This window comes from Corvus moneduloides, chromosome 4, assembly GCF_009650955.1.
Source record: "Corvus moneduloides isolate bCorMon1 chromosome 4, bCorMon1.pri, whole genome shotgun sequence".
NCBI classification, from domain to species: domain Eukaryota; kingdom Metazoa; phylum Chordata; class Aves; order Passeriformes; family Corvidae; genus Corvus; species Corvus moneduloides.
In genome coordinates, this window is record NC_045479.1 from 2,277,720 (window position 1) to 2,301,196 (window position 23,477).

Genomic DNA, 23,477 nt, shown 5'->3' on the forward strand with positions numbered 1-23,477 from the left:
TCTGTCCCATTTCTCAGTGGTTTTGATAAAGCAAGATTCACTCCTTATATGAATCCTGAAAAAACAAGAAAAAAAGGAAAAGGGAAAAAAAGGAAAGGGGAAAAAAAGGAAAGGAAAAAAAGCACCTCCTAACTAGAGCAATTTTTATGGTTCTCATGGATAGATCAGGTGCACACTGTAAATGGCACCATCTTATTGTTCTTTTAATGATAGCTTTTTACTTGAAAAGCTACATTTGGCATCCTAAAATGCTAGTTATGAAAATGTAAATGTCTTCTGAAGAAAGAGTCCATTGTTTGGAAAAAACCAAACAACGTAAAATATCCCTCCTTGGAGTTCAAATTTTTTTCCCTCACTCTTGTTGTTCTAGTAAAACAGAGATGTGCTTAACGAATAACTAAAACAACTAGCAGCCTCTGCTGTCTCAAATTTACTGGAGGTAAGAAAACCAACGGGAAAATTTCAACCAGCCCAGTTAGGAAGAAGGAAGATGAGAATATGTGAAATATTTGTCTAAAAGCTGCAGCTGCACCTCAGGTTGAATTTTTTTCAAAACCCAGCACACTGCACACAGGGAGGTCTGTAACAATTTGAACTATGGACATGCAGTGCACATCCATCTACAAGAGCCTGGCACTGTTTTATTTATGCACTGAGAAAACTGTTGGATATGTGGATACTGTCAGGAATGGAGACTGAACATCAGAATAGATGTTATTTTCCAGAAGACAACCATCATTCTAGCAGGCAAAAACAAAGCCTCAAAGGTCATGCAGTTTCTAAAACAGGTCCCATGAACTGCAAGATGATACCAAAAAACGTGGCTCTTATTGAAATAGGAATTATCCATAGCAGCCCAGGCTTTCTATGGGATGTTTGGTAGGGCAACACGACTTCATTTCCTGGAATGAGGACAATGCCTCACAGGAACATTACAAATTTCAGTTTCCTGACCTGGTTGTTGACAAGTTAATTTTGAGAGTTAATTCAAATTTGTCCTTTAATTTGACAGCTTTAGAGTCGCCAGTCATGAGGATCAGTTTGTCAAGATCTCATAGTTTAGGCCACTCTCCAGTGCTGGTGAGTTGTCTGAAAAAACCTCACTGTGCCATGAAACATGCCAGGCCTGGTTTTTAACTCCTCTTCCAAGAGCTGGCTTCTCATGTCTTCTTTTCCTTTCTCCCCCCCAAAATACTGTGATCCTCCACCTTCCAAGTGGCATTCCTCCATGGGACCTGGCAGGACTGATCCCATACTGAACGTCTGCTTTGCTCGGTTGAGACCAGTGGTTGCATAGGAGTAGCAAGAGGGAGCACAGGGAAGAGATCTGGTGATGTTCTGCCCACCAGCAGTATCTGAATCACAAATCAACTTTGGGCTCAAATCAGCCAGGCTTTGCCACTTGTCCAGGTCTGTAGCAGTTTGGAGAGGAAGAGAAGCGTTCAGAAATAGAACACATTTACACGAACACCTTCCAAGTGAGCGGCTCCAAAATAGCATTCTCCTTTATAACCTGATTGAAATAATCATCACACAGTCAAGCTCAGTTTGTTGGTTGCACTCAAAGCAAAACATGCTTCCAGCTGTGAGAGATAATTACTGTTTATTGACTGGCTTTTGAGGACTTTTATGCTATATTTAGTTTTAGGGCTGTTTGGGGTTTTTATTTGCATCAGAGGCATTGATGAAAAAGGCTGTTGCTTAGAGCAGTCAGCTGCCTTCTCATGATTAACCTCTTATTTCACTTCAGAATATGTTTCACCTGCAAATGTGCTGGGAAATCAAGATTAATCCTGGGCAAATTCCCACAAGTGCTCTGTTGAACCAGTAACTGCATTCATCAGCATTACCCACTGATAGCCCTTTGTTCTTGTGTAGTGGTGGGGGTTTCATTTGAGTATCTTCACAAACACCAGAAAGGACAGTTAATTATAACCATCTTGCTGCAGAGGGGTGATTTTAGAAGTGGCTGTACCAGCTGGAACCAGTATTCTATCCAGTTAAATGTTCCTACTGCATTCAGTGACCAGCACAATTGCTCCAGAGGCAAAATCAGAAACCAAAAAATAAACACGGAAGAGTTTTAACCCCTTCATCTCCAGTAGTTACAGTAGGGCTACATTCTTAATCCAGGAATTTCTAAATCTCTTCCAGGACATTTTTCTTGAACGTAATTTCTGTTAGCCTTTATCTTTATTCCATTTGGAGGTGTCTTCAGATGGGACTCAAGGTCTGTGAAGGCACTGAAGGAAACTCTGACTGTCCATGCTCTGCTTTCAGTGTTGTCTTCCCTCTGGTGTGATATGAGGACAGTGCAACTGGAACTATGCAAAAAATGCAGTGGCAAACAGGAAAGGTCAGCCTATAGCTCTAGCGTCAAAACTCTGGCAGCTGCAGGCACACAAAAGGAAAAGGCACAATGAAGGAACAGTGGATCAAAATAATTAAAAGGTTTTGCTAAAATATTCTTTCTTAAATCAAGATGTTTTTCTTTGGAACTGGGCCTGAAGTTTAAGTCACCTAAAACTGAAGCATTTCATTTTGAAGCAAACAATGTCGTAATGAAGTGCTAAAAACAACTTTTTTCTTTTTCCTTATTTTGTTTTGTTTCACTGAATGGCTCCAAAGATGTCTTCACATAAATCCAAAACAGTTCTGGTCTCCCCCAGCCTGTTTAATATATTCATTAGGGTCCCAAATGGCCTCATCACAACATGCCAATTGCAAAACTCATCCCCTCTCTTTACAGGGAAGTTGTGGAGCACACATGAGTAATTTCAGGATTAAAATGGCCAGAAAGCAGCAGCAAGCTCAAGCAGTAATAATGTTGACTATTTGTAAAAGGTACAGGACCACTGGGTACCAAAGACGGTTAAAAAGCTAAGATTGCCCATAATATTGAGGATTATTGGAATCTACAGGAAGAGTCAGAATTTATTATGTTCTCCTAGTGAATTTGGGGTGCAGATTCAGAAAATTGTAGAAATATATCTTTAGAGTAATATTGATATCAGCAGGGTAACCTCACAGCAGTCAGTCACATATTCCGCATTCCCATCCTTGTATACAGCCAGGAAAACACAGAGAAATAATAAAGAGTCAATTTAGGATTACTATGAGAAGTTTGAAGTCATTATACAGGAGTTTTTGTCTGCACTGAATGCAAAGATGGGAGCAGTAAAGAGAAGAAAGAGTTAGAAGACAGCATTCTTGCTTTTCAAAGTGACAAAAAAGTCCATTTTGCAGAAGATTTAGGCATCAGACAAGTCAGGACCTAAACTCCCCTTACCATTAAGATTGAGATCAAGACTGTCATCTGGGTTATTGTAGACAAAGATGTTTATTATCAAACTAAAATCTCAATTGCAATTTCCCATCTGAGGGTCCAGGCAGCACACCCGTCTACGAACCAGGTGCTGCTTTGAAAAGGATTAAAGTTGGCTGAAATCTGTCTCCTCTTGAATTTAATGGAAGCCTTTTTTTTAACTTCAGTGGGAGAAGGTCTAGCTGAATGATGAAAACCATATCCTAAGGCAGAGTGAGATCAAAAGATTCTTAACACTGTGAAAATTAACGAATTATTAAAACTACCGGAGAGTTCAAAATCAGATTCGGGTTGATATGCAGGGTAAGGGTAGTCGTAGGGTAATGCAGCCTAATATTTGCAATTAAGGAGAATAAGCAGACAATAATTTTAAGGCAGAACATGCCATGCAAATATCCACCTTGTCTGAATTCAGCCATGCTTGCACAAGACGCTGCCACCAAAGTGAGTAAGATGAAACTTGAAGTCACTGGGGAGTTGACTGTTCTAGTGGAGCAATATGTGTCCCCTTCCAGTAGCACTTGCAGCAGCAGAAAGAGGCAAAAGTCTTAAGGCATATTCTTAAAGATACTCCATAAAATTGACTCCAATTAGTTCTATCCCTCCTTAGAAAATCAAAAAGAACAAGAGCAAAAGAAATAGTCAGTGGGGTGGGTTTTGTGGACATTGTTCAGCGCTGGTTTTCTAACCACAAATGGTGGCATCAAAAGAAATAAGGTCTGAATAGCTGTGGCCCAATGGAGTGTGTCAGGCAGAGCACTGCCACCCTTCTTCACCCAGACCATATGCTGGTAGTGATGAAGGGGCAAGATGCGCAGCAGGACTGAGAATAAAATGCTGTAGTGTAACAAATTCATCCCACTGGTTCTTCATTTTTGATCACAGCCTCTGCTTTACTCCCCACCTCTAAAATCTACAGGGCAGGCATGCCCAAAATGAAGCCATTTAGACATTTTTAGAGTGATGGATTTGGCAGTGCTGGGTGGACCCCTTGATGATCTTAGGCATCTTTTCCAACCTAAATTATTCTAGTTTCCTGTGATTATGGACATCACACCAAATAACTGCTTCAAACAAGAAAAAAAATATATTTGAAATACTCCATGATATGCTCTGGTTTTCATTTGATAAAACTTGTAGAAAAGAATTCATGATATTAATCCAGTTTTCAGTAGGAAGATGTGCATATCATCACCAGTAACCTCTTCTCAAACCACCCTAAGATGAAAAGGTCTGGAGAAAAATCTGTTTTCATGATTAGAGGTCAAAGCTGAAACTACAAGTGAGAGTGGCTGTGTGTCTCTGCAGGAGGAACAAGAGAATGGAGAGTTGACTTTACTGCTTGTTCGTGCTGTATCTTGCCTTTAAATAAATGCCTTGTTCTAATTCACAGTGAAGTCAACTAAACAACTCCCATTGTCTTAAATAATTAATCTAGTCCAGGAAATAATTTCAGAACTTTTCAGCACCACTAAATTAATTCAAGAACATGAAGAAAGAAGATAGATTACCCAAGAAAAATATTAAAACTAAATTCCATCTTCTGGTTTAAATATGAATGCATAAGATGCTAGCCTGTGAGTTTGAAATACTGGCTGCAGTTCCCCGGGCTCTTTAACTTAACTGAACACTTTTAAAGGAGGAATAGAAATTTTCAATACATCAACTATAAATTGGGGCAGTTTTTTCAAGAAAAGAACATCTACAGCACATGGATTATAATCCCATGGGGAAGAGACTGCATCACATCACCATCAAAGGCTCTTAACCATGAGACTGTTGTGTAAACTGGAGTAGTGTCACCATCCACTCCTTCTCCACACATTTGAATGCTGAGGCTGTCACTGCACTCCACATGGAGCTGATTCCAACAGATAAACCCTGACTGAATCCTGGTGGGAGCCAGGCCACAGAGGGAACGCACGACAGCAGATTGCTCTGCAATAACATAGCAGAAGTCACTCAGGACATGCATTACTTCATGTGAACAAAAAATCTTTGCTTGCAAATGTGTCTGTAGGACTAGAAGTGCAGGTAAGAGGTTAGTCTTGGCTTTGGGCATCTAAATCTCCCCTCTGCCTTTTGAATTTATCAGGCCAGAGCTCAGTTTTCCCCATGAGGAATGGAGACACTACAATGTCCCAACCTAACAAAAGTGACACAAAAACATATCAAAAGCACTCCAAAATCCTGAAGTACTGACATGCAAACAGGTGTTAAATTTACATCGGAGAGAGAAGTAAACTTTAAAGGTGCACATCCCTGTTTCTGTGTGAACCTCCATGAACTTCCCCCTTGGATTATGCCTTTCTAGCTGTGTTTACAGGAAACTGAAAAATGATTTTATGGAAGAATACTACGGAAGAATACTACGGAAGAATACTATTTCTTAAGGGCTTCAGCTTGCAGATATTATAATGGATAGCTTAACAGATATTTTAATGCCTCTCTGACTAATGCTGTATTTCCTAGTGAATGTATAAATACATCATTGTTAAATAAACAGTCCTCTAACTTCTTGTAATTACACACAGCTGCAAAAACCTGTTTTCTCAAATGTCAGGAAGCAACACAGGACTTTTTGCCTTTTCAGATTTTCCCATAACCCCAGGCAATTTATCCTGAAGCTTAAGATGGCATATATATTTTTTCCTTTTTTAATTAACTAGAAATCAATTTCTATTTTTAACCTTTAATGGTACATTCACATATACTTATGTTTTGGCCTTTCCTCAGAGATCTTTGACTAGGCAAAACTTTCACAAAGATTTTACTTAAAGCAAAAATGATTGGAGGTCAAGGTTGACAACCACAGGTGTCAGCTTCCTGTGATATCCACAAGTTCATTATCTGCAAAAAACTCTGCTATACTTTGCCAATTTAAGTCATTGTGCTGTCTAAAGTGTCTGAAATGTATCGATTTCCAAAAAAAAAAAAAAGAAAAAGAAAAGAAAAATAGTAGGGTCATAAACCCACAGAAGCCATTTAGAATGAAAGCTGGCCCTAAATTTAAGCCTTGATCCAGACTCTTGAGTGCAGCTGAAATTCAGATCCAAACCTATTCAGTCAGAAACTAGTGATGAGAGCCATACAAATATTTTAATACATCCAAAATATTTCTATACATATAACTTCTTGTCTGGCTTCTTTCCTTGGAATGAATGAAAACAGAATCCCAAGCTCAAGCTCTCTGTAAAATCTGGGCAATGTTTTATCCATCTCCAGACTCTGACAGTGTTACCCCCTATTTGAATTCTATGCCAAATAAGAAGTAAAACTTCTGTTTCCCAAGCAGTCTGAGATTTAAATACTCCAATGTCATTGAAAGGAAAAGAAAATAAAGAAAACCAAAGATCATAACCAAAACCCCCACTTCCTTAAACTCAATCCAATGTGTTAGAAGAGTGCTGCTTATCTACTCATTGAATAAGAGTAATTGGAAGTTTTATTTCTTACTACTGTGCAGGATAGATTCCATTGTTTAAAAGGGGTTCATTTCATTAAATTCCGATAGCTCATCTATAAGCATAAAGTTTAAGAATAACGAAATCTAAAGACAAGGATAAGCTCTCACCTGTTTTGGATAAAATAGTCTCTGGGCCAAAAGGAGAAAGCTGTAAATATTTTTAAGCTTAGTTGAGCTGTAGAGTTTCAATCTCACCTGATCAGGGCAAAGCTGATCAGAAGATACTCACATTTTAGCTACACAATCTTGTCATTGCCTATCTCCAAACCAACATCCCTGCCACAGAAACGCAGGTCAGACCTGGGAGGGGTCTGAAGGGAAAAGGGAACAGGAAAAAAAGCCTACAGGACTACTTAAGATTAATCCTGGAGCCTGCTCTTTTCACTAGCTCCAAAAGTTCATCCATAATGCTCTCTCTACACAGCCCAAGAGGATATGGCTGACAAATTCCAGGTGCAACAAAAACTTTTGGAAAGCATCTCAAAAAAAGCAAATCCTTCCACAACTCTGATTCTTGACCTCGGTCTTCCCTTGAGAAAGCTGAGCAATCACAGTAAGTACATAACAAAAATTAATTAGGATTCATTCTTCTGGTGTAAATAATGAGCAGCAGAAAAACTACAGTAGGAAAATTACTTCAGCAGCTGAAGTACGTTTTGATCACAGGGGTTTTCTGCAATAGATAAGCCAGGCACTGTTTTTGTCAGCTGCATGGAGAACACAGTGGCTCCAAAAAGTTCCAGCTTGCAATATTCACTAATATATTTCAACAAAATTCTTTCCTCTCTTTGTATTTTGTTTTCAAGAGAAAGCTGAACAGCATCTTTGTGCTGATATCCAGATTGTCAAATAGAGTTTTAAATAGAGCAGGGTGCTTTGAGCTGGATTCTAAAGCAGATGGGAGTCAACACGATTGTTAGAGAGTGAGCTTGACATCCACGTTTCCTGACACACACATACGAGGGCAGACTGCAGCATTCTGCTCCTGCTGAAGAGCTGGGATTTGGGCCAGGGAGCTGCAAGAGTCAGGTCAAGAGGGCGGACAGGCAAAACGATGCTGCGCAAGGGGAATATTGCATGACTTCCACGATCTGCTGCAAGCACAGGAACAATGCTACTTCATTGCTATTTTTCACCAGAAAAGGAATCTGGGCTTCTTTCCTCAGATGCTGAACTTTTAGTCTTTCCTCTCTGCTTATCAAAGCTCCAGGGACCCAGGACTGCCTACAGCTAGTGAAAGGTTTACTATTTGCAATCCAGCAGTAACAGGATTTGAAGCTCAATGCATTAATGAGTCTGGTGAAATACAGAACATTTTAACAATGGAAGTCCAAGTTCTTTTCCTTCATTCATTATTTTAATCACAACCACTTTCTTGAACAAGCTGGAGAAAAGCTGGTTCCATGTTCCAGGGCCAGTGCTCCAGTCCCAATTATCCCTTGCAAAAAATAATATCAGAGCCATGATGTGTTTCTGTGGATATCCATGCCAGCCATCTCATCAAGGCAGGATGAAAACAAGCTGCCTCAAAAGTCTATTTTGTACAGATACAGTTTTCCTCAGGAAACAATTTATTGGGCAGAAAGTTCCTGCAGCTAACACGGCCTGCAGTGTTCGGAAACCAACCCTGACACACTTCCCTTAACCAGGGACTCCCAGAGGAACTTTTCTACCATCGCACTTCTTGCCATCTGCCTCTCAGTCACACGAGTGATGCACTCCTCTCATCAACCAAAACCCCTCTCTGTGCTCACAGGCTTGATGGGGACCAGATGTTCTTGGGTCTCACTAGACCTCAGCCATACAGGCACAGCTGGCAGTGTTCTAATTAGGCGTAAACAGGTCTCATCTTTCCTTCAACAGCCCTTCATCTTCTGACCAACTGGTACACTCAGACACCTTAAAACTATCAACTGGCTACTTAACTTGCTTGGAATCAAGAAGAAGGTGGTGTATATGTCATAATGTCCCTCCTAAAAGTGCCTGACCTTTAGGATACATGCCAAGACCCCAAACACACACCTTTGACTCAGACCTACCCTTTTCTCTGTTAAAGCAATGCAGGTGTACATCAACTTCTCCCAGTTCAACTTGGAGCTAGATTACCTTGTTAAAGTTTTATCTCAGCACTATCTTACTTTGAATGCTACAAACATATGGACTACATCCTCAGAGCACACAGATGGGGATGGGGCATTGTTGTGTATTCCAGCAGGCCTGGACAAAGGCAGACAAAAGTTCTACCAAATGTGACTGAGGAAATAAGCAAGTAGTTCTTGCAGAGCTCTGTTTTATATGGAGCAGGGTTCTAGGCACTCCCATCATTTTACTGGATCAGAGATTTTGATGTACCTTATCACTGCTGCTTCATTTCTGGGTGTCAATTGTGGCATTGAATTATTTCTGCCATGTTAAATGACCTGGAGAGTGCACCCTTTCCCTGAGCAGGGCAGTCCTTGACACTGCTTATTCAAATTTTATTATTTTCAAGATGACTTGGCATAACCCACTTCTGCTTGAAGTGCTCTCTGAACTCCACCAGAAGCCTTAACAACTGAAGACCTCAGCCTTTCAGGTGAGGCAAGCTGCCATGAGTGCATAAAGCAGAAACTGATCCCCTTCCACAGGGTCATCTTAACCAAAATAATTTTGTTGAAGGACTGCCTTATTTAAAATGCTAATTACATCACTTCAGCTGCACTGAGAGTGTGAGAAGTGAGGGAGAAATGAATGCCCAGTCAATTCCCTATCACAAATAAACTTGTTTTAAGAATATGCCAACTGCCTAAGCTCTGGAAGTGCATCAGCAACCAGCCATGGGAGCAGTCCTGCCACATATCCTCCACTAACAGCTATGTCAAGAGCCACAACTTCCTGCTAAGAAATCTCTAATTATTCTAAATTTACTCATTCTGCTCGATTTTCACGCTGTGGAGAAACAGAGCATGAGCTCCCTAAGATGACAGAAAACCTTGCTTAAATGTCAGAGCACCTGAGGACAGAGGAAGAAGGATAACTGTTCTCCTACATCAGACTGATTAGCTGAGTTCAGAGCTCAGGCTGTCCTGCTATTCCCTCCTGACATCTCAAGCTTTTGAACAAACTCATCACAACTCTTGGCACATGGTACACACTGTAAGTATCTGCAAACCAAACCATCTGTCAGCAGGTACAATCCTTGCTTTTCCTCTCTGGAAGGGATTTTTAAAAGTCTTCCAATATATTTTATTCCCTTATCAAGTGAATAGAACCTAGAAACCAGATAGGCTGGATGGAATAGCTCTTGATTTTGAAAAATGAATCATACCTTGGTTTCCTATTGCATCCCATCTTTCCTAGGCACTTATTCTGTTGCTTTTACTGTTGTAGTATTATTTATATTGGGAAAACTACAAAGAAAGGCATAAAAACAGGACAGCAAATCCTGTTAAACCCATTTCCGACAGGTGTAAATGCCTGGATGAGATTTAAGGAACTGAAGAATTAGGACTGGAGTGCTCAAGTCCTGAGTAAAACAGAAACCAGAGCTGGCTGGATGATGTTCCACCACTACATTTTTCCACTGGAAAATGACTCCCACTGAAATATTCCCCTGGAATGAATCAGTTCAAAGAGAAATCAGCTTGAAAGCTGACTTCTTCCTTACCCTTACTCCCCAAAGTCTTCCTCACCATGTGACAGGGAGCTGAAAGCCTGTAACCAACCACAGACGCACCTTCAGCTTTTCCATAGTGTGGCTTCACCAGTGCTGCCTCCCAAAGTGATCTGGGACTCCAGGCTTCCCTGTGGATCAGCCTAGGCCGTGCCAGATGCCTTGGCAGAAGGCTATGGACCTGGTCATCCTCAAAGCAGGAGCCTCCCCACACGCCTTCTCCTTTGCCCTTTATTCCCAAAGGTAGGAGGGGTGGCTGCAGGATGAACTCTTCAAAAACAGACAGGCAGTCTTAGCTGCATGCAGGTGCAGTTTCAAAACCTCTGAATTTTTATCAAAACAGAAAATTCCACTGCTCGACTCCAACGGGAAAAAAGAAACCCAAGGCATTGCTCTGTCACAAGTTTTCAATGGATGAGTACAGAGGAGATAACTTTTCCTGTAGAAGCTCCATGACTGGTGATATTTCTTACCTGTCTCAAGCCATATTTCAACCATGCCAAGAGGTGCAAAGCCAGAGCACGGGATGTAGGACACAGGCTATTTGCCTGGTCATGCTCAGGAGTTGTGGATTTTCATCAGTGACCTGATCTCAGCCTACCCAAATCCTCTCAAGCAGGATGAGAGCCAGCGCTGCTTGAGCTTTTGAGAAGATGTGATGAGAAAGCAGGACACAAAACACCAAAATCATTCAGCCTTCTCTAGGTGAGGCTGAGGAGTAACCCTGAACTCAAAAAAGAATTCACTTGTTAAGTGAAAAAGGCTTCTGTTGTGTTAATTCAAACTTTGCAGGTAATTGCAGGCAATCTGAATTCTATGTCAAGGCTAGAGGAGCTTGCATAAACAATTCTCCTGTAAGACAGATCAGAATAAACATCATTTAGAGAACTTATGTATTTATGATTGGAAAGAAGCCTGTTTGTTAATCATTAACTGATGAACTGAATCCTGTGTCAGGTCACATTTTGAAATAAGGTATGGAAAAACGTTAAAGCAGACTTAGCAACCATAGGATAAAACCCTCCTAAAATGTCAAAGCAAAAAGGAAAAAATATATGGAAGTATCCTAGGTCAGGGTTAGTGCATGGTGAGGACAAGTGGAATACAAAAATTTTTTCATAATATGTTTTCCTTCCACGTTAAGTTAATTGCCTACTAATTAGCTCATGTGATGGACTATTACCATCATGTATGTCCACATCCCAGATTTAGAGCTGGCAAAGGATTCTTCCTTCTCCTGTAACACTTGGAAGGTTGCATAAGCACTGACTAATATGAATCTAGTACTGAAAGGGAGTCCTGGGTAACGAGAGGGGCTTGGAGAGGAAAATGTGCTTGTCTTGAATGATGTTTGGGGAGAAGGAAATACTCTCAAGAAAGCAAGAAAACCAAGCAATGAATCTGTTCCAGGGCCTCTGAAAATATTCTTCCCTCTTCCTGCTGGAGACTTGGCTAATAGAGACAACAAAGATTATTCTTCCCCTGCAAGACACAGAGCAGATTATTTCATGATAAGAAATTGCACCAGCTGAGGACCTTGTGGAGAGAGATAAAACAAGAAAGCAGCAGAGCTGAGATCTTAAAACCAAACACCTAAACTTTCTAAAACCCTTCTGTGGTTATTGCTATTGCTTCAAATCAGGCGTGAGGGATGGAAACTGTGGCCCAGTTCTGGATGTTACTGGAAAAGAAATAGTGGACTCATGCTAATGTGACAGAGGAGGATACATGCATTTTATTCTTTAATTTTGTATGGATTCAGTGTCCGGATTTACTAAACACAGTTTACTTTCCCCAATAAAAATCGTTTCCTATCTGTATGTGCATGAGGCCCTAGGGAGGATGTGCTTATTTATTTCACCATTCTGTGCAAAGTCTCAGCCTGATTTAGAACACACGTGGGAGGCAGCCTAAATATTTTGTTTCTGACCATTTTTGCTGTCATTAACCACCTGAAAACTTATAATTACAATGACACACACCTGTCCAAATCAGATGCTATTTCCTTTTAGGAAGCTGTCCTACCACCAGAGGGAATACATCTAAATCAACTAAAAACATGCCCACACAATCACATGTCAGTACAGACAAGACCCAACATCATCATCCTACCCCAGCCCTGAGGATTGCTGTAGTAGTGAAGAGCACCAGTGCATTGCTTTTGCATCTTTCCCAGTCTTGCTGGAGCCTTGCCTTCTCTCTGGGTCCAAGGGAGCTGTAAAACCAAACTGAGCTCCAAATGGGAAGACAGCGCAGTGCAGGATGGAGACACCCAGGATGGCTCCCCGTGTGAGCTGACATGGGAAGCAGAAGTCAGGCTGACTCATGGCCAACATCTCTGCTTGGAAATGTAGTTCTGTATGGAACACTCAGCTGAGCCAGTGAGGGGGGTAACTCCGTGTCTCTGTGCTGTACTCCCTTGCTTTGTACGGACAAGGAAAAGGAGAAACCACCCTTCAAATGCTGTCTTACCAGAGAGAGGGTTCAAATGGCATTTTCCGCCCTCCAGCTGGCGTTTGAGTGGAGATGTCTGCGGAGAAGGAGAGCAAGCCTTTGGAGAAGCTACTCGCTCAGGACACGAGATGAGCACCAGCTCTCCTGCCCTTAGAAACCCCTCTCATGAGGTATCATCTCACAGGTCGGAAGCACTGGCAGCTGGTGGTGAATAAATCATACCCTATAATCTCTTTAATACAACCTTGCTCCTAGCTCCTAATAAATGAAAACACTGCGTTTCCTTTAATAAGAAATGCATGAAAGTGTGCCATTCATAAAAAGATTCAATTAAACATATGAAGCATATCCTGCTGTGACCCACATCTCAGTAACAATGTGATCTTTCTTTTGTGGCAGCGGGACTTCTTCAGGCAAATTTTGGTTTTGAGGTTTTAATTCTGTTTTTCTACTTAAAACACACAATTCATCTCATTCAGAAAACCTGCTCAGATCTTTAGGATTAATTTTGCAAACATAAAATAATTCTCCAGTGCAGAAGTAGTAAATACAACTATTTATTTGAATAGTGGCTGCCGAATCATATTTTTTCTCCCTGAAGCAGAAAAATAAAGTCCTTTTTCTTCCTCTTAATGGAAAATATAGAAGAGTTTTGCTATAGGCCAATTATATCAAAAGGAATAATGGGGAAATGGTTTACAAGAGTCAAATCTTTCTTCCCCAGACTTTTATCTCCTAAATAATTATGTTCAGGTCTGAATGTAAAAGACTGAAATATTAGTTTAAGAACTGATTTTGCAGAAGTATCTTAAACACCTTTTGCCATCTTTGATTTCAACAGTCTGAGACAGGAAAGGGAGCAAATGAAGGAAATGATTCACTCCAATAAGGGAGTCCAAAATCATTACCTTGAGAGAAAAGTCCACAAACGTACTACCTCACCTTCATATTCATCTCTTGCACAGTTTGAAACCACAAAAGTAGTTATTGCATTGTCGTGAAATGTGTTATCCTAAGCAAATAGATTTCACTGAAAATACTCAAGCAATTACTGAACATTTATCTTTCTAATGCTTTTGCTGAAAAACAGGACCATTTAATTAGGAAATTAGATTGAATCCTGACTCACTGAAGTCAATGGGAGTCTGCTACTCACTCCACTCATTTAATCTTCAGATTTCAAAAGGACTACCTGTCAGCTGAAACTTGAACAAGTCCTTCAGCATGCTGCTGCAGCCGGTCTCTACCCTCCAGTCTCTTTATAAAGTATCCATTTTCTTTACGTAGAGGCAAAGTTCAGCTGCGCAGGATGCCGAGTTTTCTGGAAGGATGGTCAAAAATCTCTAGCAGAAGCTGAGTCTTACCACATCCCAACCCACACTCAAAGCAAGCACCAGAGGCTTCTGTCCTTGCAGTGCAAATTTAGCACCAGAAAAACCTGCACTTGGGGAAAACAGTTTGGGATTAAAGCACAACAAAGCCTTAATTCCTGTGGGCATATGATTAGTTGATATGCTTACAACAAATATAAACATTTCCAGGACTAAAGCATAGCTACTATGAAATATCTGATAGCACAAGTCCTGTCACTACTGGTGTTAAAACGTGTAACAAAAATGGATCGATTTCTAACAAAACTAAACTAATATTGTTATTAAATATGCCACAGTATTATTAAAAATGCATTAAATAGGGTTTTTTTTTAAATCTACCAAAACTCATAGAAGTGACATTTCAGCGTCCATAGCCCAGGGCTCAACAATAACAAAAGGTGAACGGCAATTCAGTCTCAAACCATTCCTATAATGCCATGCTGTTGGCACTGGGTGTTGCAAGCACATCTCAGCATTTTGTTCAGCGTTGCTGTGAATTAAATGAAAAGGTTAGCACGAAAGGCTATGGCAAGGACCTATTACACATCTCAGTTGGACCAAGACACGTGAGAAGTGCTTGCTGGAGTTTATTTTCAAAAAATGAGCATTTATAAAGTTAATGAGGGAGGTCTCAGAGAAAAATATCATTTATTGTCCTCACAGATCTGGAAAAATCTGCTGGAGGGAGACTGCATTCCCCAGCATCAGTCCATGGCTGACAGTCTCCAAGAACATGACACCAAAGAAATGATCTGCCATTTTTGGGAGCTTAGCGCAGCACTACGAGCGTTTAGCAGGTTAAGGGCTGCTCCCAGCAGGAAAATGTGTCCTGCCACATGGACACCTCTGGGGCATGGTGGGGGTCCTGGAACAGAAAGAGACAGTTTGCATGAGAATGGAAAACCAACCCAAGAGACTGCTGAGTCTGCCCCAGCAGTTACAGCACCATAGTTACACACTGTGAAATTTGCTATCATAAATTCCAATTCCCAAACCCAGTTCATTTAATTTTCACAGAATGGGAGAAATAGCTTCATTTTGTTTGCTTCTCTGGTAAGCTGACATTCACCTTAAACTATATGAACAGAAGTAATCCATATTTATGGTCTTTTATAACATTTTGGTCATCTCTTTTAAACACAAGCTTTCACCATCAGCCAGTTACAGCTACACATGTATGTGCAATTGCCACTCTGCTCTTTGCTAGTCAGTATTTTAAGGTCATCTACAGCATTAATCCTGCTTCATACTTTATTAAACTACCATTCTCTTCCACCAAAAATGTTATGTTGATCTCCTAAACCCCTCTGGCTCCAGCTGTAATTCTCTTCCACCATGGATTTAGTCTGTTGCTCATCATTACAGCACCACTTGCTTTAATAAAAATAGGAATGAATTAGTCCTCAGTTAGCAATTGTACCAAAGGGCAAGGCAATGAATAGCTAAATAGACATGAGTATATAATCATTCATGGGAAATGAATAGTGGGCACTACCTGCTTGAAATCCTTACTAAACTTTTAATTGTTTTATCCAGTATCAACAGAACAAGGCAGGGCAAATCAACTAATCTTTTGTAAGACTGATTTCTACCACAGACTTAATGTAGGCCCTTAGCATTTCAAGAAGCCACAATTCAAGTTTCAGAAGCACAAGCAGCTGTATTTGACTTCTTTGGCTGAGGGTTTTACCTCATGCCCTGGTGAAGGACACCAGCACTGCAGTCTGAGACGTCGCAGTGCACACAGCACTGTTGGTGCAGCATTTTGCAGACAGTAACAAACACACCCCGGTGCCAGATGGGGCAGGATGAACAAAGAGCTGCTGCCCAAACTGCCAGACACATTGCTTTCAACCTCCAAGGCACTGCCTTTGACTCAGGAGCTGTAACTTTGCCTTGTTACACTTTCTGTGCTGTCTTTTATTGCCACTGCTGTTGCTCTCAGAGACAATGCACAGGACTGGATGGGTCTGTCCCAGTTATGTCATTCTTATTCAGTATGAAGTTTCACTGGGAAACTCAAAATGTAGAAGAAAACCTACTTTTCTATATAATCATCAAGATGAGTCAACAGCAACTCTCACTATGTACCTAGGGGTCTGCATCTTTATTCATTAGCTCTGTCTCCAGGGCCTGTCATGCTAAACCAAGAGTGATCATTTTGCCAATTAAGATTTTTCGCTGTTGTATTGGGATTTTTACTGAGTCACATAGCATTGACACGAAAGCAGAGTGTCAGCCTAAACTCTGCATTGTGAATTCTGGTTAATTAAGATACAAGGTTATTGCATCACAATCCCTAGCCAAGAGCAAGCATGGAACAGTAAAAAAACCCCCATTGAAAAGGATAAGTATCAGTGAGCAAAGCAGCCCAGCATCATTTAAAAACTCTGCACTGGACAGGGGACAGTGGCAGTAATAGGCCTTTGAGAACGTAATGTGACTCTTCTCTGCAGAAATGTCAGTTTGGTGCATTCCAAAGAATATTGTAACACTTAAATATCTGCCTTGAAAGAGCTCTGTAGAGATAGAGAAGGTGACATTGTTAAGTCTACCCAAATGACACATACCTATCATTGTCCAGCACGATCATTAGATAACTGAAAAATCTGAATTTAAAAAAATTGCTGTATAAAGCCATATTTAGATACGTACCACACATTTTCTAGGAATGTTAATTAAGTGCTGAGTTACTTTAGCAAGACAAACTCAAAAGAAAAGTATCTAAAATACAGGCTATAAACACAGCCTTCCTTTCTTCTTAATTTCAGCTGCAATTTTATTTCCTGATTAGCCAGGCTTGTCAGATACTTTCTCTCTGTTCCACATCATGCCCATACATTTATTTCATATACACATTTTTCTCTCTTGTGCTCAGTCAACAAGAATTAAACACATTTTATCAAACATGGAAAAGCTATAATCAAACACAAGAGGCCAACAAAATCCTCCTCTTAATCTCTCTTTGATTCTCAGCAATTTTATCTTCCAGAATTTTTGATATTCATCCATCACAAAGCACGTCGGTGTACGTTTTCTGAATCTGCACATACATTTATGAAAATTAAAAGCAGCCCTACCATCAGAACTGAGTAGAAAAAATGTTTCAGAAGCTTACAGGTTCTTTTGCAAATAATTGTGGTCTCTGAATGAAAGCTTCTTTTTTCACGCATATCGAGGTCTTAGTGGTTTCCATGACAACTTTTTGTCAGTTTTCCACTACTTCCAGTATGTCTTTGAATGGAAGTTTACATACGTTGTTATTCAAAGATCAGCTTTAGTGTTTGATGAGCCCTAAAGCCTTCTTAACAGAGGCTGTTTAAGAGATGATTTTGACAAAAATGTCACATGCCTTCAGACAAAAGAAAAAACCAACCCAACAATGACAACTTATGCAAACATACATTTGTCATCTTGCAGCCTCAGTAGCCTAATCAGAACACACCATGCCATCACTCAAACACAATAAGGGGAGAAATACTTTGAACAAAGTCTTCCAAGAGAGAGATGTCTCTGATGACAATCCAAGCCGCAGCAATCAGAATTAAAACTGCTGGAGTTTCTCTGGTTTGTAGTCAAAAGCCTGTGGATACCTTGAGTTTCACAATCTCCCCTTGAGCCACAAAATCCACTTTGATTCAATCAAGTTCATAAAGGGTTGGCTCACCAAAGTACCTCAGCTTTCGACTCAATGGAGAAAAAATATATATTCAGAAAAGAGCTTCTGTGCAGAATAATGGATCATCCAACATGGACAAAGAATTCTGCAACTTCACTCATTATATTACTTTTTTTTATTATTTTCTGCAGAAAGTGGTTGGAAGAAATTTGTTACCGTAAGTCATCTTAGGCTTCCAAAGGTGAAGACTGAGAAAAGTGTTCTGCCATGGCAGAAAAGGGGAGATATTCCAGGAGAAAGTGTGCAACCCAACCCCTGAAATTCTCAGGAGAGGCCAGACTTGATCCCTGCTCAGATGCACCTCTTATCATGACAGACATGTCATTCTACAGTGGGATATCCCAGAGATTTAAAGCATGTGAGGTTGGGGTTTGAAAGGTAGGGTGGATTTAGGTTTGGGGGGATTTTTTGTGTGGGGTTTTTTTGTGGATTTTTTTTTGGTTTTTTGAAGTGGAACATTTGAAGTGATGTGCAATTCAGATTGGCTTGAATAAAAACATGACCCTGTAAAGCATTTAAAATTGGCAAGCAGGCTGGGGTGAGCATTCAGGCAGCACAGCTGGGTGCCTGAAAAGGGAGAATCCAATCAGCAGTGATTGCACATGGATAAATCCTGTGAAGATGGAGGGGGGGAAAAAAGGATACTGGCAATTTTCTATCCTGCTTAGAACAGAGAAATAAAAACCTTGTACTGACCTCAGGGGGAACAGTAACGTTTAGAGATCCAAACTTGAAAGGGGAAAATATTTCCTCTTATGTTTGGTGCTAGACTTCTCTCAAGAAGCACTGGGACATATGAACTGGGGAAAGGAATGAAAGCACATTTGGGAAAGCCTCAGATTGTGCCCAACTGTGCACATCTGTGACTATGCACACAGTTATGCACTGTCTCCTTTAGCCAAACCTCTTTTTGAAACTGAACATGAAGATCAAGCAGTACAAAGCCAGACCAAAGTGGAGCATTTCAAGTTTTCTAAAACCCAAAATAACAAGAGTTTCAAACCCAAAATAACACCAAGCATTGCATGGGACAATCCTATTCCCTCTATGTGCATTAAACACGCAATTTGAGGTACACAAAGGGCTCTGATCACACAAGAATGACAAGACAACAGCTCCTCCAGCCAGAACCAAACGGGTCTTAGGGGCATAAAAAGTGTGTTTTAACATTATTCAGTTCTTTAATTCCTGTACACTGGGAAACGAACAGGGAGACAGCATTGTCCAGCTGTCTTGGTTTGAAAGACAGGTGTCTGTCAAGGAAGGCAGGAGCCCCCCTTGAAATAGAAAATGTAACCCCCCTTCCCTCTGAATTATTATAATTTTGAAATTAAGGGGCTTTCAGGCAGAGATATGAGGAATAGGAATTACAGTTCTTTACCTATATATATATACATATGTAACAAGGCAAACAACATTAACCATGGCAGTAACAGAACCACAAACCCAGTCCCACCCTTCTCGGCTGTCAGGCCCTTTCCCCTCGGGTGCAGTTCCGCTCGCAGCCGGCAGGGGCGCTGGCGGCTCCCGGTGAGCAGGGCAGGTTGTGATGGTTCTGTTGAAGTGGTGATCCCGGAGAAAGGGTCTGCTCTTCTTCGGAAGGTCCAGTGGTGGCTATGTAGCTCCTGTCCTCTGGGAATCCAGTGGAAAGGGTTGTCTCTGGTGTTCAGAGTCTCAGATTATATCCAGGATGGAATGCTTGGTTCCTCCCTCTGGGTGGAGCATCTCACAATGGGGTAATGAGTCATGAGGTCAAGTGTTGATTAGGCTCATTAACAGAAGATAGTCCAGAGGGAGTTATCTCTGAGTCATGAGGCAGGGCACTGATGGGCCATTAACAGAAAGATAGTCTGGGGGGAGGAGGCAAGGAAACACTGCCTCACCTGATTTCAACGGCTCATGAGGATGGTAATAGAATACACTGCAACCCAGGACACCAACTAATCCAGTGTCTTAGTGTATCAGAGCTATGTATCACTTCTTAGGGCCAGGGTCTGGGGAGAGATTTTTATCACCTGGCTGGAGTTGTACCTATGCTGTTTCCAGGAAAAATCCTTAACTTTGAGTGCAAGGAGTTCAGTGCACGCAGTTTTCCCTTTAGTCCAAAGACAGAACACAACTGTAGCAGCTCTGAGGATCCTTCCTGCTACCTTCGCCATAGATATTTTTCCATCTTTATCACATAGGCCACCCATTATGTTCTGCTTCTTCTGTTGTCTCCATTGTCCGTGTATCCAAACCAAGTTTCCTTCCAAATCCTCAGAACACCTCGGTGCTATTATTTATTTACACTTGGGGGCCTAAGCAGAGACCAAGTTAGTCATTTCTCAGTGTCTAACCAGTGAGTCAGACCATCTGGCTTTGTAAACCAAGGTAATCCTAGTAAGCAAAAAGATCTCAATGAACTATCCCAGCACTACAGGGGGTAAGGAAATTGAACTGAATTCCCTCAACCATCATTTCTCCTCTTGACAACATCCACTTCTAATTGCAATAACAGGCAGATGGTGGTAGATTGCACTATTTGATTCTCTTCTGCCCTCAGCTGAGTCTGTTCTCACGTGAGCATTGCAGTGAGGTTTTGTGGCTTTCTCTGGAATGCACCAATTTCTGCTCCTTCTTTGGAGAAATTCACTGTCCAGCAAACAGCAACTAAGGAAGACCCCCATCCTCTGCAGAGCTTCCTCTCCGTAAGATCCTGGCCATGACTATTTAAAATAGTTCTGAAGCAAAGAAAAGGTCACTGTTATACGTAAATGATTGCTGATTTTGATATCATTATACTGATTTTAAATGTCATGCAGCGAACTAGCAATTGGGTATTGAGTTCCCCTCTGCACCGCACACAGACATCAAGGGAATCCTGTTCCTTTCTGTAACAGGAAAAGGGATTTTTTGGAAGAGGCTGTTTCAGATCATTATCCAACATGACATATACATATATATGAATTATATCTATTATTTCACTTGTATGTATATATTATATTTTTATAAATTACGTATATCATATACTGCATTACATGAGGTGCTCAAAGGTGTCTTCATCTGGACAAGCAAATGGTTGAAGACAGATGCAGTGGATGGGCCTGTAGTAGGTGACACTTCAATTTGTAAGAATTTTTGGGTTTCTACATATGCCCAAGTCTATGCCAAGGTGTCATCTTCTGGCTTTTCTATTTATTCATACTGGCAAAACTATAAAACACTGCTCCCATAAGCATCTCTTCTTTTTATAAGATGCCAAAAACAAGGTTAAAAAAGAAAAGCATCAAGCCTTCCCCAACCTGTATCCTAAGAAATAAGAGACTGACCACCCAGGGCAAGGAATCAGCTTCCAGCATCTCAAAACACCAGAGCTGCAGCACTGTTACAAGGACAGAGAGCTCTAAAACTCTGAGCACATTATTTTCATACAGGCAGCAAACCTGAACACAGAGGTGCAGCAGTGAACTTCCCTGGATAGTTGTAAGCCAGAGCAAGAGATCACACTGCACCCGTTGGGAAGCAGCTTGCAGCTCCAGCTGGGCAGCCCTTGAAGAACTCTGACAAAAACAGGCAGAGAAGAAACGTGATATTGCAAAAGAAAATAATCTATCCAGTCACTACAACAGTGCAGTCATAAAATGAAGGAAAATGTGTTTTATGATAGCTCTTGCATTTAGGCTCAATCATATTGTCCAAAGTTATTTTTCAAAGTTAATTTCTATACCTGTTTTTTTTTCTGGGCCTTCAATGCCCCACCAAAACTAAACCTAAAACACCATTAAGTGCATTGGTTTTTGTTGGACTCTACAACACTCTCTCTCTAATGTGGGAAGCTGAACTTTTGCATAACAGTACAATTTCCAGCTGCTGCTCCCTTTCTAACAGTCAGCCTAAATGAGGATGTCCAACAGAGGTTATTCCAGCATTATCTCAAGCGATTCTTCATTTTTGTTTTGCAGATTTTGTTAGCAGCACCTGGTGCAAAGCCACCTGCCTTAGCTGAAGATCAAATACCCCTCACATCTATTTCAGTCAGAGCTTTTGCTCTGTACTGTTTACATTGTCCCTATAACGCCCACTTCACTTTCCCTACCACCAGCATAAATTTTTCCCTTTGGGTTACTCACCTCCCTTGATGTTTGTATTCAGTGTTTTCCACTGTTTCACACCAGCTACAGCCACACTAAAGATTACTTGGAGGGACAGTCAACAAATACCCCCTCCTGCCTGACCAGTGTGGCAAGTGCCCATTCCAGGGCATTTCTGGGATCTGCTTTAGTAAAGTTATGGAACAGTTTTGTGCTACACCTTATCCATGGGGAAGAAAAAAAAAAAGTTCTCTTTTGCAAAACTACCAGAGCACAAAAATGTGAGATTGCTGAAATTGCTTACCTCCATTTCTTCATTAGCCAGCTCATAAGAACAAACAGTCCAATTCTTCCAATGACAGCAAGGGCTGCCACCATGCTTTCGTATCACCATGGCAGTGAAATAAACGTTAGATATTTGAAAGTCTTTGATGAAAAGAAGGCAGTGTTGGGTGAAATGTGAAGGTGCAGGTTCACATTTCAAACATAAATGGTGGGACACTGCCACATTGGATTTTGCTACAAAAACAACTTCAATAAAATATTCCGAGAAGAATTTGTACTCTTGTCTGCAGCCAGAGGAGTAGTTCAGTCCCACATATACACAGAAATTATCTGGGGGAGAGGACATGCTTAATCAAGAGCCAAAGAAGATAAATTCTTCCCCAAAACATCTTTCAGCCCTGACACCTTGCCATGTGACCAGAGCTAAATCACAGCTTTAAACTGATTTGTATAAACTATTTTTCTCAAACAAAAAGTTTTAAGCTGGTCAGTCAAATATTTTCTCTTAGAAGACTTTTTCAGCTGAAATTTAGGCTTTCTAATAAATGCTGGGGAGAAGTAGTAGAGAAAGAAGAGTAGAGTTGCTACAGAAAAGTACATATTGCATCTCAAATTGGAAATCTCTTTTGATAACAAGATGTAGTTCAGGAACTTACTGTTGTTCACACTGTCTGCACTGGGCTCATCAAGCAGATTATATTTAACTATGCAAAAATTTTGCAATTTTTATTATGAAATCTGTCCAGACAGACTGGGAACATAAGAAAACTGATGTACAACTTCCAACAGTTTCTTTCTGTAGTGTTTTCAAACCAAATTATTTAGTACAGAGGCAAACCTGTTCAGTCTTTTCAGAAAAGACAGTTTTTCACCATATATTCTATAAAAGACAATGACTTTCTATTAAAGACAAAAAAAAAAAAAAACCACAAGGATTTGCAAATTAGTTTGTCCCACAGATGCTCAGCTGAAACCCATGCATTATTGGGAGTAAAACCAGTAAGGGTTTTAAAGGAAAAAAAGGTAATCTGCCCCAGTCCCAGCTCAGCCTAAGTTAATAATGTGCTTTTAATTAATTTAATCTAAATTGCTTAAGTTCAAGGGTCCAGGCTAATCATCTACACAAAGTTGCTTATCACAATGAACATCCATAATTTCAAGTATTTGGTA